The sequence below is a fragment of the Episyrphus balteatus genome, chromosome 2 (assembly GCF_945859705.1).
Source record: "Episyrphus balteatus chromosome 2, idEpiBalt1.1, whole genome shotgun sequence".
Taxonomy (NCBI): Eukaryota; Metazoa; Arthropoda; class Insecta; order Diptera; family Syrphidae; genus Episyrphus; species Episyrphus balteatus.
In genome coordinates this window covers 46,362,618-46,386,401 of record NC_079135.1, presented here as the reverse complement: position 1 = coordinate 46,386,401, position 23,784 = coordinate 46,362,618, and the positions used below count along the sequence as shown (strand labels likewise).

The 23,784-nt window shown below is 29.5% G+C and overlaps 1 long non-coding RNA gene across 1 annotated transcript; it reads left to right on the top strand.

Annotated features, from left to right (window-relative positions):
* The first annotated feature begins 2,673 nt into the window (after positions 1 to 2,673).
* On the top strand, positions 2,674 to 23,756 carry LOC129912268 (uncharacterized). The gene is made up of 2 exons (XR_008771791.1): positions 2,674 to 3,480; positions 23,262 to 23,756. It is a non-coding gene; the product is annotated as an uncharacterized LOC129912268 (long non-coding RNA).
* Positions 23,757 to 23,784: the final 28 nt, after the last annotated feature.

Sequence of the window (23,784 nt, the reverse complement as noted above, 5' to 3'; positions counted from 1 at the left end):
TAACCAGTTCACGGAATTCACTTGTATATCATTTTTTAGATAATTTAATTTATAATAAGTCTATCCTTGGACATTTTTGGTTTAAATGAGTAAAAATGGAGTTATAAAATAAAAACGGCACCGACCTCTTTTCCAAGATGGCGGCTGTTCCCGATATCTTATCATCCCAAAAAATTCACTTTTACTATAAGGACATTCACCTAAATACGTTCCATGAAAAAAATTTATCCCGCGAAAAGTGCAATTGGATTTACTAATTTGCCTGAGCTATTTTGTTTCAAACTCATTAGAGTATTGTTTTCGTTTTTCAAGAGAAACTTTTCGTTGGTCGCAGATTTTTCAAGAATTGTTTTTCAGGCCATTGAAAACAGTAAAAGAGTTGGTCTTAAATGTTCTTCTATGCAATAGACCAAAGCTAATGGCTCTCCGTCCATCCATTCAACCCGTATTTATAAAAATGCACATACACAAAATTGCACAAAAGGCCATAAGGATGCAAATAAATTTTTTTGTTTGCCATATTTAGTTTATATTAAATCAATCCTTCGAAGTATGTTTACTTTAAAAGTCAAAAAGTTACCAATTAATACGATTTTATCGAGTTTTAAAAACTTGCTTTTAACTAAAAAAGTCAGAAATTTAGAAAAAGTGCTAATTTTTGAATAGGTACATTTAAGTTGTTTCTTGACAAAAAAAAATTAAAATTGCATATTATCAAAGGATTTTACCTCTACTTTATTTCATTAGTACAAAGTTTGGACGTCCCGGCTACATACACAAAATGCCCCTTGATTTAGTAAGAAAAAATAAAATTGTCAATTTTTTAACTTTTTTTTCTTTGATTTTAGGTTAGAATTTTAGTCAAAAATAATTTTTAAAATTTATTAACCATCTTAACTTGACAGAAAATTTAATTTGCTATGAAAAGTGTCTTTGAACCATTTCAAAGTCAGGCTTGGTTTTCGAGTTAAATCAAAAAAACTGAAAACCGACCAGTGTTGCCGTTTTCTCAGAAATGCACCAACGGATTTAGTAGCACTTTTGGCTGGAGTATTCTTGTATGGCAAGGAATCATAATCAGCAATAAAAACTCTTGAACGAATTTGTTCCATCCAAAAGGGTCTATTCAATAGACTATAATTGGGGCTTCGTTATTTAACTGGTATGTACGCATTTCATTGATGGTTTTAGTTTTTTAATGTGATTGTGAATTACACTGGCTTACAGCAGAAATGGATACTGAACTCAATTTTTTTTTATTATGTGTAGGTATATTTCTCAAAGTCGATAGTTATACTTTAAAAAATTTAAATGCGCATAGGTTTGGAGGGGTTGGGGTCAAAATTCTGCCGGGGTCAAAATTCTTTTTTTCAAAATTCTGCTTTCAGAATTCAGCAGAATTTTGAAAAACAGAATTTTCTTGAAAAAAGCAGAATTTTGTAAATCAGAATTTTAAAGTCAGAATTTTGACCCGCTCCCGTTTGGAGATATGACTTTTTAAAGTTTTATGTTAGTTGAAGGTTTTTATCCAAAAATCACCATGTTTTATGTTGTTTATATATTTTGTAAACCTTTGAAAAATTGACGAGGCTAGAATTATGATAATATAATATTTTTTTTAAATAGATATATTTTTTAAAATATTTTGTTTTTTATGAAAACTGTAAAACAATTTTTTTTCTTATAAGGCTTTTGCTTGTTTTGGAGTTGACCCTCGAGTTCCTTGGCTGAAAAGCTAAGAGGTTTAAATTGATGTCAAATGAAAAATAAGTTGATGGTGAAAAAGTAAAAATAGGGTTGCCAATTTATAAATGCGAACTTCTATGTGGCAACCCTATTCAATTGATTTTCGATATAATCTTTTGAAAAGTTTTGAGCCTTTCTTACTCAAAGACAAACTTAAATTCTTTTGAATGTTCAAGGTTTTACAAGAGCAACATGTGCAACAATTGCGTCAAGTGCAATCTAGAAAAAAACCAATTTGTGTTTTTACCCATATGAATTTTTTGTTCAAAAAATAAGCTTAAAAAATTAATTCAGCGTCTGAAACAAACACTCTTTAACACCTTATTGAAATAAATATAGCATATTTGCCATGTGTAAAGTCAACAAAAAAAAAATAATACAACAAAAAAATGTTATCTGATCGTCTTAATTGATTTATTCTGCGTGTCAACATAAATAATGTTAACAAATATGCATTTTCATTCTAATCGATACATGCAAATGATAGTAAACTTGCCGTCAACTGCTTTGCTATCCACCCAGCAGGTGTTACAAGTCAATTCATTCACATCTGATAGATACGAAAAAGACATCCACAATCTATTTAAAATGATCAATCCATTCTATTCGAAGCTTTTTTAGTTTTCTGATGTATGAAAAAAAAGCTCAACTCCCTCCAAAAAAATAAAAGCTCATAATTTGTCGAAAATATAAACAATCTCAATTCCAATTTGTTATAAATTTTTAACGATATTTCAATTCAAAAATTTTAAGAGAGAACAAACAAAAAATAAATAAATTTTAATATTGGAGAGGGCAAACAAATAAAACTTCTCATTCAAATGAACGATGGAAAAGAACCAAACCAAAGTATAATAATTTTTTTATTTTTTTTCAAGCTAAAACCATCGAAGCAAGACCAGAAGCCTTCACTTGGTTAACGTTGTTGTATAGAGCTCTTCAATGTTTTGGCACATCAGACCGCATTCAGTAAACATTGGAAATCGAAACGGTTCGGTTGAAAGTATCTTCATTTACTCGCAAGCAATTCAAAAAGATATTGTATCTATACATTTTGTTGAGGCTTTTTTGTTTTTGTAATTTTCGTTCGAAGTTTCTTCAGCAAGTAAAAAAGTTCATGTCACTGCGGGTCGATCGTGTCCGACTTTTTTAAAAGTGTTTCCATAAATAACCAAAAATTTGGTTGCGTGTGTATTTATTCTCATTTTTAGATACCTTTTGTATCTTTTGGCTTGTTTGTTTGTGTGTTTGATGTAAACCGACTAGTTCGGCAGTAGGTGTTTGAAATATCAAAAATATTAGTGGGTGGAAAGATGAGTGGTTGTTCGGAAAATTTTGAAACTAAATTCTTCAATATTTTAATGCAATATTGATGCATTGAATATCTTTTACGTCACTGTCATCAGTATCAACACGAAAAAAGTCGTAATTTCACGTTCTACCTATCAATATAATAAAAGTGAATAAGTCTCGTAAATACCGTGTATAACGGTTATTTATGTAAGAAATTTTGTTTATAATAAAATAGTTCTACAATATTTGTTTTATCCAGCTGAGAAGAATGTGAGAAAACTCAGCACGTTGTTTACGATTATATTTTTAAAGTGAAATAATATTTACATGAACTTCAATATTCATTTGGGTGGAAAAAAATGTATCTACAGTAAACAAGTACGAGAGATATAGAAAATAGAACCAACAGCTGACTTGTTAAGAGTGTTTCAGGGTTTTAAGGTAAGTTTGGTGTAGAAAAGTTTAATTTTTCTTTCAAAGACTTTCCAGAACTTTTTTGTTGACTTTTTTAAAAAAGATCTTTTTTTTTTAATGTGAAATAAACAAATTTATTGCAAGCCTTTTTTTTTGCTTTTTCTTTATCTTTCGCTCCGTTTGTTTTAAATTTATTATTATGTATCTTTTTTGTTTTATTTTTATTTTCGACCATATTTGGCACAATCAACAACAACCGGTCTTTTGTGGTTGATCTGAGTTTCCGTTGGTATTGTGTTTTAATGAATGTTTATCGTTTTTTTTTTTTTTTTGTTTTAATTTTTCCTTAATTTTTTTATTCAACATTTATATTTTTGTCTTTCATGTGAATTCACGTTGCTATGTGTAAGTAAATTTTTTTTCTGTAGCACGTTTTTAATGGCAAAACATTTCGTGCCATCAGGTAGTAAAAAGAGAGAAAAAATTGTTGTTAAGTGAAGATTTTACATGTATTTTGCATGTCGATGTGCAATTGTGAGAAATTAAGCTTGAAGGAATATTATTTTTATGATAGGGTAATGAATTATTTACAATAAATAATAAAGCATTGATTTTATTGCTTTAGTTGGAAAAATAAAATATACGCGATTGGGTTGAACGTATCTGTTTTCATAATTGCAGTTGGTTTTCAATAATAATTTGAATTTGAATATGAAATACAAAAAATCACAAACCAATTATCAAAATGATCAAAATATTTTGATCATTTTGTTCACTGTGAAATACTAACACTGAACATTGAAAAAACGTAGAAAAAACCTCAACATCATCTGTGATAGAAAATTGTCGGAAAATCGTTAGATGAACAAAGGAAAATTGGGCGATAATACCAAAAAACGAGAGCTGTCAGGTAAAAGAAAGAAAAACTTAATATTTTTCTTCTTTGTCTTAGAAATTGTTGTTGCTTTTGATTTTGACAAATCAAGCTTCATAAATTTTGCACAGATGTGCAGAAGAGAACGAAAATAAAAATGCTAATGGTATTACCTTGTGTTTTTATACCATGACTGCATTTATAGGTTCAAGTTCCTAAATGAAAAAAAAAACTGTTTCAAAATAATAAAAAAATATCCCTTTATTTTTAACCGAATTCCAAAAAGGAGGAGGTTATCAATCCGTCTATATTTTTTTTTTTTAAGTAAAAACTTTTTGTTTTAATAGATAGATTAGTGAAATTTATACTGTAAATAGGTAATTAAATAAGCAATATTTTTTCAAAATTTCAATTAATTCATATTCAAAATCCTGATAAACGGTAAAAAGATGTTCTTTTTCTAAACCATTATATATATTTTGATCTAGAGCACATACAAATTTTATTTAACTTTAATACGCATGCTGATAATATTACCTTTCATTTGATTTATCACACCATAACGGTACGAGGACGTACGTACAAGTTACGCATTCTCAAATTGAAAATTGGAGATCTGTTGCCGATAAAAATGATTATTGCAGATTTTTATTTTGACGCTAGATAGCGCCCCGCACGTCGTCGATTTAAGTTTTCTCATTTGAAATAGTTATATTGGCTCTATGAGGTCATTTTTTTAGATATAGCTTTACATTGAACACCGTTTTCAAAAAGGTATAAACTATCTTTCAAGGACCATGCATGTTTTATTGGGTTTATTAAAACATGTATGTTTTATTATAAAAAGCATTTCAAAAACCACAAAAAAAAACATACATTTCCAGCCTTAACCCCTTGGTCAGAGAAAGATGATTTATACCTTTTTGAAAAATATCACACCAACCGATGATATTGCACAAGAAAATTGAGGAGGATTTTGAAAAATTGAATAAATTTCCCAGATAGGATTTAAAAAAAAAATATTCTTTAGATTAATTTGAAAAATCAAGAAAAAAAAGGCTTTTGGGATAATCAGGTGGTAAGTTGGAAATATCCAGAAAAATCTATAAAAATTGATTTTTTACCCAAGGCGTACCGCTTGGAGGTCCAAACTCATGCTCCAAAGAGATTTCCGGTAGATTTGATTTATAGAAAAGTTTTTGGTCCTTCTGGTCCAATCTCGCGTTCCGAATATAAAAATATAGAAAAAAAAAATAATTATGAATTGCTTATTTGTTTCAAATGCAATTTTATAGATGTTTAGATTTAAAGAAATAAAGGAAATTAAAACATTTATAATCAGCTCATGTTGCATAATTATGCAATTTCACTTTGTGAAATTCTATATTTTGTATTTCTATTTTCTAAAGGGTGAGTGATTGAAGAACTTTTCAGAGGATAATTTAAAATTTAAATTAGCTCAGCTACATATTTTTTGTCTAAAATTTACTGTTTTTAAAATCCATTTTTTAGAACTTGGTCGGGCCTAGAGGACGGATGATACTTCAGGCCTTTACGCAGATTGTTAACGATCCCAATACCAACCTGTAAACCAAAAATAACCTTAACATCTATTTTTATTGGGCTTAAAATTGAGGAATTTAAAAAAAGAAGGGGTAAAAAAATGGTTTTTTTTTTAGAGTTTTTGGATTTGTCATAATGTTGCGTTCGAAACCCGGTTTCGAAAATTGATAATATTTATTTGGTCATAATGGCTGACAACAGAATTTGCAAGATTTTCCCCTTCATAGATTACTAGACTAATGGAAAGTTAAAGACTTCTATTGTTGATAGATTAAAAAGGCACCCAATAATGAGCATTTTTCTTCGACGTATCGGAGTATATTACTATAATTTTTTTTTAACTTTTCATACAACAAAATTATTCGCAATGGACAGTGTTGTTCCATATTTGTTAATTTTTTTTTTAACTATATTTCTTTTTTTTAATTTGATTTGGGCGTACAATGATAAATTGTAAATTGAAAAGCTTTGGCAGACAGATGATTGTTCATGTTTCAGAATATTATTTTGCACATGTTTTTTTCGTGTTATTGCCGATATATTTGTTTATATTTTTGTGAAAATTAAAATACAAATTGATTTGTTTTTCTTTGTGAAGAACATCAAAGAATGAATGAAAATAACTACTAAAATTTAAATGCATGGCTCTGGAAATGAGAAAATGTTTGTGCAATTTTAATTTTTGCAAAATAAAACAAGTATACAGCTTTAAGAATTTTTAAAAAGTGAATAAGAAGAATTTTTTTTTAAATAATAATAAAAAAACAATAAAATGTATTGTTCAAGGTGAAGTTGTGCAATAGCAACTTAAATTGTTTTGCTCCCACGCACGTAGTTAATAACACATTTAGGTATTATAAAATGTTAAAAAAAAGAGCTGCATAATGTACACACGTTTCAAATCAAGGCTGAAAAAATCATTTCAGTTTGAGAACCCTAATATGGACATGACAAAGGAAGCTGTCTTCCAGGCAATTGTCTTATGTAAAATCTTAAAAACTGAATGAAAAAGAGTTCTAAGCCCTAAGATGGTCAGTATAGTTTAGTTTTATTTATGGACGATTTATATCTAAAATGAGTTCTTTAAGCTGCTTAAGATAAAGACGCTAAACATAAACAGTTGCATTAAATTACAATTAATTAATATTAATAGTTGCATTACTGTTACAATTAATATTGTCTTTCATTATAGAAGTCGAGTCAGTCAAAAAATTGTTGCAAGACAATTAAAGGGATTCTTAAAAGCTATAATACATGCCCAAAAAAAGTTAAGATAAGATTAGAAGTTTAAAATATGCTATGTAGACTACCTTTTTGTATACAAAAAAAAGTCATTAGAAACAAATCAATGAAAAATATTTTAAATATGGCATGCATTTTTTGAAGCGGTTAAATGTATATTTTGGAGGGTGTGTTGTTTTTTTATTGCTATATTTGCACATTATTTTCATTGAAACGGTCATTTCACAAAATACGTTTTTTTTTATTAACTTTTCCATATCTATTAAACTTAGCGTGTTTTGCATGGTGGAAATTTTGGAGATAGATAGCACTATCTTTGTTTGAAAAAACGTGATTATATTTGAATAATACATTGTATATCATCTAATAAAATCTTCAACTTGATTAGATGGTTTTTTTATTTGTTATCAAGAGAAAGCGTGAGCGTGACTTTGGCAGATTTTTGGTTAACAGAAAAAAAAATAAATAAAAAATAATCAAAACAAAACCGATAAACTCGAGAACCACAAAATTATGTTCATATATATGACAGGGCCGCACGTATCTGGAGATGATTTCCTTGAGATTTGAGGTACCTTCTTCCAAAAGCTAAGGTATCAGATTTTGGTATTAATGCCAATGTTTCATACATTTTACTATCAAAAGCTAGTTCACATTTATTTTGGTGTTTTTCATTTCGGTCGATTCTATTTTCGTTGGTGAAGAAATGGGTTTTATTGCCATTTAACTAATATGAACATGCATTTTCCTGCCCTTATAGAATCTTTTTTGAATACCAACTCCTACCCACTGAAAAAATTTCTATATTCTGATCGAATTCAAACAACTAATTCTGTTTTTTTAAAACAGGTGTCTTTTGGAATTAAATTAATTTAGTACAAATTATTCGTGTATCCTTTAAGCTTTAACAATTTGTATTTTATTTTAAAAAGGAAAATAAGTCCATTTTATAATGTAGATGTATAAAAAAAATAAATTAGTTAGTTAGTTATTCACCAAATTGTTCTTTGACGTTTTGCAAGTTCCTATAACCCACTCACAATAGTGAAAACAAATCTAGTGAATGATCTTAGCGAAACAAATTGAATCCAGTTTTTTGTTTTGTCTGAATTTTATGAAATTGACTTATCTCCTTTTGAAAATAAATGATTCAACTACCAAACACCGAGATTGATTAAATAATGATATTGCTTAAAGCATGTTTAGAGTCCTACAATGGCAAGGTCCTTCATGGTTTGTACTGCAGGTACTATTAATTATAAATTTTTTTTCAATCCTGTAGAAAAAAGAAATAGCTTAATAAAAACATGCGACTAAAAGGAACATCACTATTTTTAAACACATTTAAAACAACTTCTCAAACACACTTTCCAGTTTGACATTTTGAAGCAATTCAGAAGTTTTCGATAACAACAAAGATGTAGAAGAAAGAAGCATTTCATTTCCATCGAAATCAATTTTTTTTTTCTTTTGAAAATCAAATTGTTTTTGGAAAATCAAAAATGTCCTTTGTTATTGTAGGTACTTTTTCTAGAAACGGGTGCCGATGAATGAAAACAGAATAAATGGACCTGCTTTCAAAATTGATAAGAATCGGTTACCTCTCACACAAGAAGTCTGGGGCCGAATAAATTACGGCATACGATTGCGATCATACGTTACGATGTGACTATTACTGTCTCTATTTTATCAAAAGAAAAATATAGAGACATATAGCGTGAATACGTGAACATATGATAAGTAAGTTTAAAATAGTTATTCGTTATTCCACAAGTTTTGATTTGTCCAAAGTGAATAGATTGTGAATTATTTTGACTTCGCCGTTTTACATGATTGAGATGTGTGGTCTTTCCAAAATTTTAAAACAAAATAATTACCTCTCTTATTCCTGTTCTCATAACTGATGTAGACTTTTTTACACGGATCAACTCAAAAGATCACAGCACATATCATCATAGGACAACTCATCATGGGCAACTTATCATAAAAAAGCCCTCACAGATTTGATTGGAATAAATTTACTTTAAATTCAGTTTGACCGTTTGTTTTGTCTTTTTACATCAGTTTAGCAGCTACGAGTATTACGGAAAAGAAAGTCAATCCCGGAAAAAAAAATTACATCAATTCAATATATCCAGTAGCTAAAACCTACAACCTTTTTGTTTCCATCTTATCAAGAACGCCTCTCATTCCATTGTTATTACAAAGCAAGATGCATTAATTGCCTATCGCTTTGTTTACAAAAATCTAAATACTTATCTCTGAAACAAATATCTTTAACTCAATTCCTCAATCCAAAAATGAAAAGACAGATGCAAATCATTCATTTTAATCAACTCAAAGTTGTTATGGTTTATATTTAAATAGAATAAACATTAAATATTCATTGAGTTACAATATAATGTCATTTAAATGCCAAATCCATCAACTTTTTCCCGGAGTCTTGTTTATAGCATTAAATCTGATTATTTAATGGCATTTTCATTTTTCTTTGTATGTATTTTTACATTTGTTTATTCTCAATCGTAAAAGAGCAATTGTTTATGCCAATTTATTAACGCAAATTATCTTAGAATTGAAAATAATTTCTACAGAAAAAAAAAGTAAATGAAAAATAAAAGTTCTTTGGCATAAACCAATTGCTAGCCCGTGTTGTCATAACTCAAACGAGTCGGCGGAGTCTATACACGAGTAAGCTTACAGAAGCTATTGACTATTAGGTGTTTCTTGCATCTGTTTTGTTTTTATTATTTTTCTTCCTAACGCCTGGGGGTGGGTAATGAAAGCGAGTACAGATATATTGGACATAAACACAGTCTTCCTCCGCATTAATTCCCTGGGAAGTTCTGTTTTATAGGAACAGCCAACGCTTATTTTAGGTAAATAAACCAATATTTTGAGGGTCACTGATCATTAAAAGGAGGACTATTTAACTTTATAACAAGATCAGAGAGTTTTGACCTTCTTTTGTGTTGTGCAAAAAAAAAAAACTCAAAAAAAACTTAATCGATTAATACCACAAACATAAGTTTTTTTTTAAACTAACAAAACATAACAAAACTTAGCGCATAAATAGAGCAAAACCAATGTAAAGCTAAATTTATATTAAAAGAATGTGTTGTTTGTACTTTAGGGAGCATTTTGGTGGTCTATTTTTGGAATTGAAAAATTATTTAGCCTACACGCCAAAATGTAAACTTTGGAAAATTTCATATATAAACAGAAAAAAAAACGACGCACGATGCAGGGCAAAGCAGGAAGAATGTAGATCAAAAAGCTATAAAAAGAAACAGTAGCAAGCGCGTTCGTTTGGAGCAGTTGTTGTTTTGACTTTTGAGAATCATTTTACGTTTGTTATTTTAGCTTGCAGTTGATTGCTTTCGCAATGAATTTTTTTGGACAATCAGATATTGGGTAAAATATATAAATATTTTTTATCTGTGGCATACAACGTGGTGGAATTTTTATTATTATAAATTTAATTCAAAAATATTCTGGAAAATTTTGCAAAAAAGAAAAGGTCAATGATATTTATTTTTAACTAAAAAAGCTAGTTGATTTAAAAAATTTCAACAAAAAATTACACATATAAATAAATAACGGCTTTTTCTTAGAAATTCTCAGAATAAGTTATAAGATTTTAACGATTTTCTTTTATTTTTTAAAATCAGAAATTTTTGGAAGCAGTCACCATTTTAAGATAAACTATTATTTCTCTCAATTCATTCATTAATTTGAAGCTAATACTTAAAGGCAGTCAAAAATAACAGAAATTGCTTTTAAAAAATGCGTTTATCCTTTATTTCTAGAATTCGTTGAAAAAATCAAACTCGAGAAAAAATCAGATAAACATTGACGATGTAACAAATACGAAAAAAAAGACCCAGAATTCTGTCTGTCTGTGTTTTTAGTACTAAATTATCGATACAAGCCATATAATCAAATTGTGAAAGCTTATTTTTCTCAACGACCATGATCTAACGACTATTCATCAAAAATTAAACTGACGACTGTGTCGTACCAACCTGCTAATAGAGTTATTGCAAATCTATATGTAGGTATATAAAAAAAAATTTATTAAACATTCAAACAAAAAAAGTATGATCTTAAATGAAATTAAGCACCATTCAAAGTTGATGCACTTTTGAGAACAAAATTTCAAAGTCCTAAGAGAATTAAAAAAAATATTATTTTCTCGTATTAATTTTTTTCTTAAATTATCAATAAAGTTGGTTTGACATTTTGTAGTTTTGATCTTCACCTTAAACAAAAATTTCAAAAAATTCAATGTTCCATTTACGAAAATTTGATTTTTCAAAAAAAAAAAAAATAAAATTTGTTTAAAAATCCAAAAAATTTTTTTTTTGAAAACATTATATTTGATTCATATTAAAGCTACACTGATACAAATGAAATGCACGATTGGGGTTGCGCACGTACTTGCTCTTATGCTAAAAGAAACTCTAATGTTAAAGCTTTTTATTCAAGAAAATTTTAAAATTTGATATTTTTCAATATACCTATTTCATAATAGTTACAGCCGTAAAAAAAAAAAAATATTTTTTATATGTATATTAGGTGTTCGTTATTTTTGAATCAAGTTCCTAAGTGGGAAAAATTTTTCTAAATAATAAAAAAAAAATTCTCTAATTTTTTCAGATTTTTATTTTGACACTCGATCCAATCCAAAAGGGTTTGGTTTTTAGTTTTTTTTTATCATTTGAAATAGAAATATGTTGACCTATGACGACATTTTTTTCAATTATAGACTTAAATCAAAATTTTTCGCCATTTTTTTCAGAAATAGGTAGACTTAAATCAAATTTTTTGATGAGGTTTTTTCTACATTAAACAACGTTTTCAAAAAGGTATAAATCATTTTTCTAGGACCAGGGGTTTTAGTCAGGACGTGCATGTTTTCTTAGGTTTATTAAAACAAGCATATGAAATAGCAGGGAAAATGAAATATAGCCCAAAAAAGAAATGCATGTCCTGACTAAACCCCTGGTCCTAGAAAAATTATTTATACCTTTTTGAAAACGTTGTTTAATGTAGAAAAGAACCTCATCAATTTTTGATTTAAGTTTATTTCTGAAAAAATGGCGTCATAAGTCAACACATTACTAATTCAAATGATACAAAACTTTAACCCTCTTGGGGCGCCATCGAGCTGCGAAATAAAAATCTGAAAAAATTAGAGTAGATTTTTTTTTTTTATTTAGAAACAGTTTTTCCACTTAGGAACTTGATTCTCGAAAAAAAACCTAAATAACGAACGCCCTAATGTATACATATGTAGGACCTACAAATTTTCTAACATTTTCACAAAAAAAAAAATGATATGCAAAATTTTAAAATTCTTCATTAACCCGTTTTCAAAAAATTGAATTTTCAAAAAAAAAAAAAATTTTGAAATATTTTTAAAAAATGCAAAAATGTGTTTTTTTTTGAAAATTACTTAAAAATTTTCGTTGAAATCGGGTAAGTTTTGTAGCAGATATTTCGAAAAACCAAAAAAAAAGGTTCTATGGCAGGTATCGTTAATAACGGTACAAAAAAATATTTGTTTTTATTTCAAAAGTTGGCTCTTATGTGACAAAAATTTTAATCAAAATCGTTAGAGCCGTTTTCGAAAGAAATTAGCTTTTCTATTTCCGTTATATGACAGGTACCGTTAGTTTTGGTCCTAAACAAAAATTTCAATTTCCCCTCTAGGGAATCGCCCAAGACTGTCAACTACCAAATTTGAAGAGAATCACTCTAGTAGTTTAGGACGGACAGACAGACAGAATTGCCAGACCCAATTCTTTGGTATTTTCCATCATCGTAATGCCATGTCTGATTGTTATCTCGAGTTCTGATTGTTATCTCGAGTTCGATTTTTTTTCGAATCCTAAACTTATTCAAAACGTTATTAATGAAATAGACAAGACACCATTTCTTGATATCTCACTTTTCGTTAAAGAACTAACCAGAGGTATTTCATTTCATTTCGTATCATTTGATTTAATTTTAAGGGTGCACTCGGGTGTATGCGTGTTTTTTTCTTTAAACTGTTAAACTCTGAAATGTGGAAAACACAGATAATTATTTTTTAAATATATTTCAAATATGCTGGAAATGTTCCCCCAATTGCTTTGCTATGGAATTCATGTTTCTCATGTCTCATGCGCTAATAGCACCTTTATAGCACCTTTATAAATATTACGGAAACTCTATAGGAAGTAAAAATAACCAACATTGCTCAGCACTTAATTAAAACTTGACCCACAAACCTTTCTTTTCGTCCCCTCGTGAAAACAAAGAATACTGACCCATTTCAAATATCAATTCAATTTCCCAAGCCAGAAAAAAAAATGTAAACAAACACCTGATTTGTTTTGGATTTAATAAAATAAAAAATTATTAATAATAAATTATTTTTATGTGTTACACCAGCTCGTTTTGCAATCTTCGAACTTTATGAAATAAATTCACAATAATCGTGTCACCTCTTTAACTTACCAGGCCAATTATAATTTGTTTTTATTTTTATTTTCATTACTTCTCGTTTTATGCTCCCATTTTTCAGTTTTATATAATTGAATCTGAATTTTATTATATTACATATTTGCCCGCTTGCAGCTGTAAGATATTATAAACAACAATCTCTTCCACGAAGTACATTTCAAGCCCGAAAATTGCTGACATCCAATTGCACTCTTGTTATGTATGCATGGCAGATGTCTCATGTCATCTCCATTTTGAGTGATTATTATAAAGAGCGATCGCATTTTGACTTCCATGATGAATCGAATTTATTATTATTTCATTTTGCTCCGATCTCGTTTGTGAAAGTATTTATGTACCTTTTCGGAAGAATTGTAATGACATCCCGCTTGATGCGATGCGATGCGCGACATTTCGTAAGAACTTTTTATGGTCACAAAAAAAGTTGTACTTGATTTTGTTGACGTCTTGACATCAGTGCGATTGTGTTTGGTCTTCGAATTATTTTCACCCACGCTGAATGCGTTGTTGTCGTCGGTCATCGTGCGGCAGCCGCTGCCGCCACCGCCGTCATAGCTGTTTACAAAAAAAAAAATGACTAAAAACCAGCTTGAGCGCCAAACAAAAGGTAATAACAATAAAAATAAATTAAAACTTGACAACTTTGCCCATATTTGACGGTCGTGTCTGCACGGGCAGACAAGTTAACAACACACAGACAAACCGCAAATTTGCAACTTTAATTCATTTTCGTGAAATTTCACTTTGGTCAGGGTCTCTCAGGGTTCCCCATACGGACTTTTTGAGTAATCCGATTTGTCCCCTTTGGTGCTGATTCTCCTTTTGCGCAAATCGCAAAAAAAAGATGAAAAAAAGAGTGATTCATTGTAAGTCTTCTTGCAGCGAGCGTGTGGACGATGACAGTTTAGTTGGGAATTATTTCGTAAGGTCCGATTTCGTGACCTCATTGAGAGTGTTGAGCGCGTTCGTTCTTTGAATTATACGTTTTTATTGGAGTTTAGCTGCCAATTTAAGAGAATCCAAGCTAAGTTGAATATTGCAATTTGGCGCTGTTGTTAAATCACATAATGCAAATACACACCTTTCGTGACACTGCGGGATTTCAATTGTTAATCGTGAGTAATTTCCCGCACTGTAGAGGTAACTTACTATACTTTGAAGTCATTGGAAGCCGAGTTTTGGTGCGTGATTTGATTGGATAAAAGATTTTTTGGATTTCGGGTATTAGAAACTTCAAACAGAAAGCGTGCACATGTAAAATTTTGATTGTAAGAATTGATTTGTTTGACCACAAAAAACATTACTGTGAATTGCATCACTTGACTGGACTGGATTCGTGATCTGAGCTTCTTCATTTGTTTCAAATTTGAATGCTACATAGAGATATTGCTTTTTTACTTATTTTTTTTAGGTGTTTTTGAGCAGCTATATTTGATTTCAGTGGGTTTTTAACTGACTAAGCTACCTCCACTTTGAAATATTTATGAAACGTCCATTTAAGTCGCCAATGGTACATAATTGGTCTTAAGTTAGTACTGGTCCGTCTGTTGGTCGTACTGTCGGTCTCTACAAGGAGCTACAGCCTAAACGGATGGGCCGATCTACTTCAAACAGAGGGGTTTTTTGGAATTAGTTTTTTTTTGACCAAAAATGTGGAAATGTTTAAAAGGCTTCTACGATTTTGATAAAAGAAATACCAGTATTAGTTCTTAGACAAGTTAGTTCTTTTCATGAGAAAGGTTCTGTTTTTCAAAAATCGTTATCAACGTTACTTCCCATAGAACATTTTTTTTTTTTAATCTGACTTTCTTTGAAAAGATTTGCTTAATTTCAACGAAATTTTTTATTCAAAAGCACTTTCATAGTTTTTATATAAATCAAAAATTAAATTTTGAAAAAAATTATTTTTGGATTTTTAAAAAATTTTTGAATTTTTTTTTTGAAAAATCGAATTGTCAAAAACGGGACATTGAATATTTTTGAAATTTTGGTTTTAGGTGTTGATTAATAGTTTCTACTAAATGGCATATCAACTTTATCTTAAAACATTTTTTCAAAAGATTATTAAAAAAAATTGTTTTTTTTTTTAAAACGGCTCTAACGAATTTTTTTTTCTCAAAATGCATCTTTATAAAAGAAATTAAACTGCATACTTCTTTTGTAGCTCGATTTTATTTAAAGAGTTTTTTCATTTGAAGAACGAATTTTATGTTTTTTAATTGCTTTATTTTCATATAAATTTACCAAATTTGTATAAATACCTACGTCTTTAAAATTAGCATTTTGAATTCCAAGAGCAAGTACGTGCGACCCAGTCGTGCATTTTATTTTTTGTTTTTTTTTTTTCAAACCGTACATTTTAACGTTGATCGAAGAAAGATAAATTCTCAGATGATAGTTTTTTAGCACTTTTTTGACGCTTTTTGGCCGACAAATTAGAACTAAAAAGATGGATTTTTATGGTGCTTTTCAAAATTCAGCAGTTGAAGTGTCTGCAAACTTCAGAGTCATGTTAAGTGTCAAATTAAAAGTAATAACATATTTAAAAATTCAGTGTTCAATGCCCCAAAGAACATTGACAAGATTTCAGAAACCAAAGTACTGATATCCTGCCTAAATGGGGCTAATGGGTCTTAGAATTTCTTTGACTACTGGTTTCTTAGGCTCAAATTTTGTATAAACATTCGACATTGTGAGCCGGTAGACTTTCAATATTCCAAAAAATAGCACAACCGAGTGGCTAGATTAATTAAAGTGCTATCCAGTTTAATGTAAAATCTTTTACGTTTTTAAAATATACAGTTGTCAATGGTGCGTAGCTAGCAAACCAGACCTAGGTTTAAGTGCCCACTGTCATCAAAAGGAAAGTCTAAAATTTAGTTCAAAACTATAATTGGCCTTATAACTTATCAATTAATTATTCTAATTTCTAAGCCTTAACAGTCAAAGAAACTCTGTGATACATATATGTTACTGTAGAATCAAATTACCAAATTGATGTACATAGTTCCCTTCTTTACGCAGATGAAGTTTACCATATAGCCCATGGCAAAATATTTGCTTCTTACGCAGTTGGCCGCATTACAAGTTTTAGTAATTTTTCATGAAAATTATTCACTTAATCAAATTTTTATGAACTCAATTAATTTTTATTCTACGCAGATAATTGCTAAGATCCGTGTTTTATGACTGTTTTTAATAGTAACCGTCTAAGAAAAATTCGAACCTTGAATAAATTGTATGCGTGTTGTGTTTGATACTGTGATATACCTGAAGGTATAGTTTATGTGATCTAAAAACAAATCACATTTTTAATGGTATTTAAATTTTATAGGCAATTTACCAACAAGTATTTTTTTTTTTCTTATCTCTGATCGATGTTATTAAAGATTCAAATCCAATTCTATGTATGTAGATTTTTTTTAGCCCCATATCAAATTATTCAAATCTTTTAAATGACAAAATTAGGTTCAACGTGGTCTTGCTTCATTAAGTAAAAAAGACTAATTGACAGTCATGTTTGGTAATTATTTTCAATTACATAAATGTTGCTTTAAAAAACTGTACAAACAAATGTGGACATTTGCTTTTTATTGACAAGTTAGAAGTTATAAATGTAATAGCTTAATCCTAAAAACAAATATTTAGTAATGAACAAGTTATGGTTAGATACATAGATATTGTAGACATGTAAATAAATTTTCTGTTTATATTTCGTACTTTGTACACCATTGAAAAATATTGAACCAGATGACAAAAACATTTCAAATAAAAATAACAATTAAAAAATAAACAATTTTTCTTGTGCGTTCGAAATCATAAATTTGACGTAGTAATATATTATCTATACAGGAAATAAATATTTATCCAGATTTTGTTGAACGAACTCAGCTGTGAATATAAAAACGCAAGTTTTGGTGTTTATTGTGATTTTTATTAATTTAAACATAAAATACCTACTTAATGTATATTAAACCAGCCATTGGATAATTAATTGCGATCTGCGAAGATACTTGTAGGAAATATCGCCAACCACCCCAATCAGCTGATGAGAAGAATGATAGCCCAACAACGACATCCGGAACCTAGGTACCTTTGCGCTTTGGATATACTGGATGAGCACATAATTTCAATGGACAACGAAGAAGCAGTTAACTTTTACGCCGACACCCAGTCGGCATACTATCGTGGCTAAACGCCAATCAAACCAACCCAACTCAACCAACCCCACAACTGGACATCCGGGTCTGAACACCCCGAGGACAACCTAGTCAGCAGACTTTTTAAATTAAGTTTATCCATGTATAATATTTATCTATATTTTATAACTTAGTCATTGTATAAGGTTAGGCCCCTTCTGTGCCAACAAAATTTTATATCAACCAATGTATCTTAGAAATAAGTTAATTTTAAGTCAATTGTAAATAACAAGTTCAATAAACTAAATTGAAAAAAATTGAATTGGATAAATAATTGTATAAAATAAATGTAGCATTTAGCATTTAAGAAGGGTTCCCGAGAACTTCAATAAAATTGTACCTACTCTGTCAAACTATAAAAATATTTAAATATTTAAGGTGAACATTTTTTCCTTTTGAATAGGATTGCCTCATTGAAGTCCCATTTTAAAAATGACATCCCTATTTTTTTCATTTTCAGCATCAAACAACTTATGGTTCATTTTGTGTCAATTTTAACCTCTAACCTTATGAGCTAAGTAGGGCGACGCACAGTGGGCCCATATGGCCTTAGGCGTCTCAAAAATCTGTAACTTTGTTGTCTTTTGTGATAATTGCTTCAAATTTGGAATATAATGCCTTTGATATGTAACAAATCATTCAACTTACTTTTTTTTTAAATTAAAATTGTTTTTAAGCTTTTAAAAATTAGTCAAAGTTCAAAAAGTACGATTTTTGCTTGATTTGGGTAGGTAGGTATTTAAAAATATCTGTAACTTTTTTGTCTCCTGAAATAATTAAACCAAATTTAGAACATATCATCTTTAATGTATCAGAAATCATTGAGCGTAGTTTTTTTTAAATGCAAATTAGTTTTGAGCTTTGAAAAGCTAGACAAAGTTCAAAAAGTACAATTTTGGCTAGAATATGGCGTTCCAAAAATCTGTCATTTCTTCGAGTCTGAAAATAATTAACTCAAATTAGGAATATATTACCTGAAATGTTTAATAAATTATTTGACACACTGTTTTTTTACCTAATATTTTTATTTAAGTATTAAACGTTTATTTAAAGCTAAAAAAATACGATTTTGACTAGGCTAGAACGTCTCAAAAATCTGTAACTTTTGTATCTTAAAATATTATTTTCTCAAATTTTTCAAAATAAGATAAAACTGGTTTCTTAATTTTATAAAGGCCTTCCCATTGTATATACATATATTCTTATAGTACTCTCATGAACTAGAATTTTCTGTTTTGCGTCGCCACCGCTCGGATCGCTAGTTTATTTTATGTTTAAACCTTATGCAGAAAATTGAAGTGCAGATCTACCAAAAGATGTCGCTAAAGTATTTTCATGGATTGATAGTACTATAGAAATATATATACAATGGCCTTCCTTTCGTGTCTTAAAATTACTTTATTATTTTTATGAGTATAAAATAAAGAAAAAATACATTTCAATGTAGTTTGTTTGTGTTACGTTATTTGAAATTAAAGCTATTTTATTGAAAAATTATAGGAAAAATATTGATTATACTCATTTTAAATAAAGTCGTTTGTAAGGCAAAGTGAAATAGTCGAAAAACTACGCTTTTCAGAAAAGCGCAAAAAAAGAAATCACAAAAAAAAAAAAACTGGTTGTCAATTTTCACGAAAATCCTTCATAATTAAATACTTTAAACATCTCTTTTGAAAATCTTCGAGTAAAATCAAAATCAGTAAATAAAATCTCTATGTAACTTTTTCCATAGATGAATTTTTTTTCAACAAATCCAATATTAAATTCTAACATTTTTCTGCTACCTTAGACTTTTTCTAATAGTACAAATATCTTCAATTTCGGGTGCATATACTAACTCTAAGAGCCCACAGCAAATTTTGGGAGTGGAGGTATAACCAAAATGTGAGTATTGCAGTTTTATAGCCTTATGCGTTTTAATAACGAATTCAAAAGTCTGGCAATATCACGAGTTTTCCAATTAATGTGAGTAGGCTAAATTAACACAAAATCACATTCTGAATATAAGGACTGATGCTCTGTCATTTCCTCAAAGCCTGAAGATATCAATCTTGACAGTGCGATCAATAGAACTAAAGATATGTATTGAAACAGGTCAAGATGCACCAAAATACGTTTTTTTGTACTATGTCTTTCGACAGATATATATGTCTTTCGACAGATATATCGTTCTCTATCAAAGAAAAGCAGATAAAAGCAGCCAATTCTTTTTGTATCTTTTAGTACATAAACCAAAGAACAAAATTGTGAAAAAAAGTAGACAGCGGAAGACAGCGGAAACATTAAAAACTCAATTCGAAATTAAAAAACTGCAAATAAAAGCTTATTGTATGAAAAAAATAATATTAATTATAAATATATTTTTAAAAATTTTTATTTTCAGCAATATAAATAGCAGTTAAAATAAGCTTTCCAACGACATACAACACTTATATAATTTATTCAAATATAGTTTTGAAAACGTATCGTGAAGATTTGCTTTATTTTGTTACTCAAACAAAGTATTTTCAAGTGGAGACTTCAGATACATTTTTGTAATAGAGAAACTCATTTTAAAAATCAATTTTCAATGAAAACATATAGATTGACTTTCCCTTGATTCATTTCCGTAAAGAAATTACCAAAAATTAAAATTTCATAAAACCATTTTTGAGACGCAAATGGTCCTTTGGGCCCATTGTGCGACGGTCTAGTATCCATTTCCATCGCAAAACATTCACATACACTGAGGGAAAAAAAACAACTTAAAATCAACAAAAACCACGTTGATTTAACTATTTTTCGGAATGATTTTGCGTTGAAGACGAAAATTTTAAAATCAAAGTAGAAAACATCGTTAGTTCAAAGTGATTTTCACTTACAAAACATACTTAAATCGAAGTTGTTTCAACTTTGAAAAAAGCATCAATTTAAATTAAAAAAGAAAAAATTGGCAGCCACTGGGGATTGAACCTACAACTCTAGGGTGCTATCTCACTGTTGAAAATTAAGGTGATAAAATGCAACAAAAGATAAAGTGCGACAAAAATCGAAAATTTTTTTACGTTGTTTCAAAGGAGAATGAGCATTTTGGACGTTGAGCGGCCATTAATGAAATTGGTATCAAATGAAAGAGCTATATCTTAGGAAAAACTTTTGCATTGGAAGTTTCGCGGTATAACTTTAAATGCAAGATATTGCAATATGAGTATTGTTAATGCATCGTTTAAAGTGTGAAGGAAAAATTGAATTATATTTTTATTTTAAATATATAATATAAGCTCTGTCATTTTCCCCGACCCTGAAGACATTGATCTTAAAAAATCCGACCAATAGAACTCATAATACAAGATTTTTAAGCCAACCACTTTTTTTTTTGTTCGACAAATTTTCAAACGATTCAAACTAACAAAAAATTGAACATGAAAACTCTCAAAATAGGCTTGAAATTGTTGTTTAAAAAAGTTAATAGTTTGGGTTCTAGTGGTTGGATATTCAATATTAAGATCTTCAAAGTTAGGGAAAATGACAGAGTATCATAATATGCACTTTAAATAAATATTAAAGTTACAACATAGAGACAATCTGCATAAAGTGTTAAGTGCAAAAGTGCATTTTATCCGTTTCTGAAGTACGTCACAAGGATACAACTTCTGCAAAACATATGTAAGACTTAATAACATCATAAAATAACAAATCCATCAATGGCCGCGCAGCGTCCACGTTCCATACAAATTTGCCCATTCTCCTTTAATTTTAAGATGTTTCATGTTTGTTTTCTCAACGTTAAATCAACGTGGACCATATTACATTTTACACTGTGCTTTTTCACTCAGTATATTCCAGAAGTTTTTGAAAGCAATCTGCCTGACTTTATAAGCTTCTGCTGCAAAATCCTTCATTTCCTCTAGTCGAAATAACTCTGTGAAAAGTACATAAGTCTAAAACCAATAAGATATTCGAAATTATATCCTAAACCTCCTCAGCCATAAAAAAAGAAAAAGTAGCCGACTTCTTGCCTTCTTGATATTAATATCTTCTTACCGGGAGAAACGCGATTAAAGAGTTCGTTTTCTATCTAGCTGGGGTTTCAAAAGGCAGTCACTTCGGTCCTCATCGTTTCATTCTCACAATAAACGACATCCCACTTAATATCCACAATAATTAGTTCTTCAACACCGATGGGAACTTCAACTATGTTCTCCGCTTTGTGAAAAGTAGTTCTAATGCATTCTACGTGACGCGATATTTGTATATAACTTTTGTTCTCCCTACTCTTTTTAAATACGCTTCTCAAGTCTTATCCACTTTACAAGGTTTTCTAGTATCTAGAATCGGGGATGTTAAAAGTCTTTTCCTCCGTTTCGTCCTTCGAAGGCTTCCTTGGGAAGATCTCTTTAATTTAACCTCCCTATCGAGACCACATTCTACTAATTTACCTGAATTCAAAAATGAATTCATTGAATTTCTTTGTTGACATGACCAAAAGCTGAGCAAATGACTACTCAAGAAACCCCTGCAACTTTAGTTTATTTCTCAAAAGAAGGCATTTTAGTCTAAAGCCTTATTAAAAATATTTTATTCAATTTTCAGCTCGATTTCAACTGATTTAGAATTTCTGTAGCACTGAGTCTGAAATAATCGTGTCCATCAAATCAAAAATTAATCTCTCAACACATAAATTCCAGTCTTATAGAAATATATCGTATATTAAAAAAAAAATTACTTCATAGTTTTTCCAAGAACAAGCAACATGAAACCTACTCAAATGCTAATTGGGCCCTCTAGTCAATTCTTCAATTTTATGTCACTGAGGACAAGCTTATTAAATAGAATATATTGAATAAATGAATATCTATTATATAAAAAATAATAATGTCATTTTTTAATTCTATTCATTTTATTTTTTTTTTTTTTTTGAATTTTTACGATATTTCAAAAGAACTTAACCGAAATAAACCGAAATTTCCTGCAATTAACATAATCACTTGAATCTAAATCATTTGATAATAATAGCCAGTGGCAACACTTATTTATGTATTACCACTTTGTGGTTGATTTATGTTCTACTTGTCACACGTGACACACTTTAATCTTTCCAAACCACTCAACCATCAAATACTGACAAACAGATAACTGTGTCAGCAATTTCTAAAAAAAACAAATCTAGTTAACTAGCTGTGTTTTATTGGTACACAAGCCTCCTTCCTACTCTTTTTGTTTGTCTATGATCTGATCATGTTCATGATCATGATTTAAAAAAAAATCTTTCAACCCACGAAAATTTATTACTACCTACGACCTTCACACTCACGCAAGCATGATGTCTGACTCTTTTTTTTTCCTTTAACTAATATTTTTTATTACCTTCCTGAAAGAAAAAATCATTGTGTTTACAACTTAACTAATTGCTCGTATTTTTTATTTCACTTTCATTCCAGGGCAGACAACATAACGCAACGATAACCTTCCGGTGTCATAGTTGGCCAATTAAACTTGTGGCGGCAGCTTTAATTATATGCTCATCTCAATCAACATCCACAGATGATCTCCCACGTTAAATCTGAAAAACAAAAACAACAACAAAGACAAGTAGAACCTACAAACAGACCGCAAATATGGGTCACAGCTGCTAGCACGCCATCTATACACAATTACAAAAATAAAAACGTCACTACAGCACACTGACATCTCTGATGATTGTTTCACTAACGCAACGCACTCATTGGTTGAATTTTAAATCGAAATTGTGAACGATTTCACATAAAAACAACAACAACAACAAAAAAACGAAATAATATTTATTTTCTCATTTCCCGCAGTCATAAATTACGTCTGATTCGGTGTCTGATTGCACAAAAGTTCGTGCTGTCTTTGTTATCATTATTGCTTCTATTTTTGAACTTCCCGATAGGAAATTAGAAAACCAACAACAACGAAAAAAAAGAAGCAAAAGATAATAAT